The sequence below is a fragment of the Tenrec ecaudatus genome, chromosome 12 (assembly GCF_050624435.1).
Source record: "Tenrec ecaudatus isolate mTenEca1 chromosome 12, mTenEca1.hap1, whole genome shotgun sequence".
Classification (NCBI taxonomy): Eukaryota; Metazoa; Chordata; class Mammalia; order Afrosoricida; family Tenrecidae; genus Tenrec; species Tenrec ecaudatus.
Genome location: NC_134541.1, coordinates 37,655,942 through 37,658,081, shown reverse-complemented (window position 1 = coordinate 37,658,081; position 2,140 = coordinate 37,655,942).

Sequence of the window (2,140 nt, the reverse complement as noted above, 5' to 3'; positions counted from 1 at the left end):
GGAGTGGGGATGGGGAACATTTAAAAATTGGAGTATTTAGCAATGTATGTTTCATTGTTGCTACACTGCATGCTGACTGGCTCATCTCCTCCCCGAGACCCTTCTGTAAGGGGATGTACTGTTACCTACAGATGGGCTTCGGGTCTCCATTCCACACTCCCTTTCATTTACAATGATATGTTTTTTTGTACTTTTATGCCTGATACCTGGTCCCTTCAACACCTTGTGGACACAGAGGCTGGTGTGCTTCTTCCTTCAATGTAGGCTTTGTTGCTTCTGAGCTAGATGACTGCTTGTTTACCTGCAAGACTTTAAGACCCTAGACGCTATATCTTTTGATAGCTAGACACCATCAGCTTCACCACATTTGCTTATGCACACATTTGTCTTCCCGATCATGTCAGGAAGGTGTGCAGCATGGAATGCAAATTTAATAGAACAAAGTGTTCTTGCATTGAGGTAGTACTTGAGTGAAGGCCAAATGTCCATCTGCTGCCTTAATAGTAAACTTATAAATATATGCGTGTAGGTATATTTCCCTATCATCTTTTTATAAATACATTTACATATGTGCATGCCTGTATTTAGACCTTTATAAGTGTCCTTTGCCTCCTAGTTCTTTCCTCTAGTTCCTTTTACTTTCCTCTTGTCCCAGTATCATGCTCAGCCTTCATTAGGGTTTCAGTTATTTCTCTCAGTTACATTGCCCTTGATGAATGCCTATCAAGACTCTCACACCTCCTTGCCACTAATTTTGGATCCCTGTTGTTCCCTTGTCCCTGGGTTAGTCAACACCACCTCCCCCTCTCCATGTCACCCAGGAACCATAGGTTACATTATTTTCTCCTCCAGACTGTTCATCCGGCCTATCTTATCTAAATAGACATACAGATATAATAATATGCACACAAAAACGAGGCATAGCAAGAGAAAGTGATAAAAGAGAACACAATGGCATTGTCTTTAATTGAATTCTGGCTGTTCCATTTTCAGCGTTCTAGTTTCATAGTTTCGCAGTTCCTTTATCTTCTCATCTTTGATTTAAAATGACTGCTGAACTTTAGGTCTCATACAGATTGTTTGTTTTAACCTGTTATTTTTAGTTCAGTAAAGGTTTGAAGAGCAGATTGTTAATTTTACATTGAGCAATTCACACACATTGTATTTCATCCATTGCAATCCCCTCACTGTAACATGACTTAATCCCCTTCTTCCCTGTGTTTCCTGTTTCCATTCCTCCTTTCTCAGCCCTTCTGAACCTTGACCTTGTATAAACGATCCCTCTCAATCTCCAATGGCTGATTGTTGCAAGGTGTATGCACCCTGCCTCTTGCTCCTCTTATACATCCATTGAGGTGAGCATTGAGCCAGTGGGGTGAATTCAGTTCAGAGCTGAAGGATCACTAATCGCTGTGTTCTGCATTTCACCAGTCTCTGTCTGACCTGATTGTTTTTATGATTTTGAGTTTTGTTTCATAATTTCCTTCCACTCTGTCCAAGAATATCTAATGTGATCCCTCGTCAGAGCTGTTGGCAGCGGCAGTCATGTACCATTTGATTCTTCTGGTCTCCTCATCTTCCCCCAACCCTTCTGGAATCACTATTCCCATTCCTGTTCCTTGATTCCATGTGTCCTGAGCTCTTATATCTTATCTGTGCCTGTGCACATGCTCCTGTCTAACCCAAAGTGAAAGGCAGGACTGGGGCCATGATAGGGGGAGGTGAGGAAATCTCAAGGGACCAGAGGAATAGTGTGTTTCATTGGTGCTTTACTGCACCCCAATTGACTCATCTCTTCTTTGGCACACACTCCCCTTGTTCTCAACAATATGATTTTTGTTTGGGGACATCTGATGCCTGTTACCAGGTCCCAATGATATCTCGTGATCACACAGTCTGGTCTACTTATATGTGGGCTCATTGCTGCTCTGCTAGATAGCCACATGTTTAACTTCAAGGCTTTAAGACCCAAGGCACTATATCTTTTGATAGCTGGGCACCATCGCTTTAAACCAAGAAGGAAACATAACAGATCAGCAACATGAGCAAAGCCAAGCCACAAAGTGCCTAAAGAGCCCCCAAAATGAACTTCAGGCTTGGAGGGGCAGCTCCCGGAATTCCCCCAGAACCAGTGGGGAGA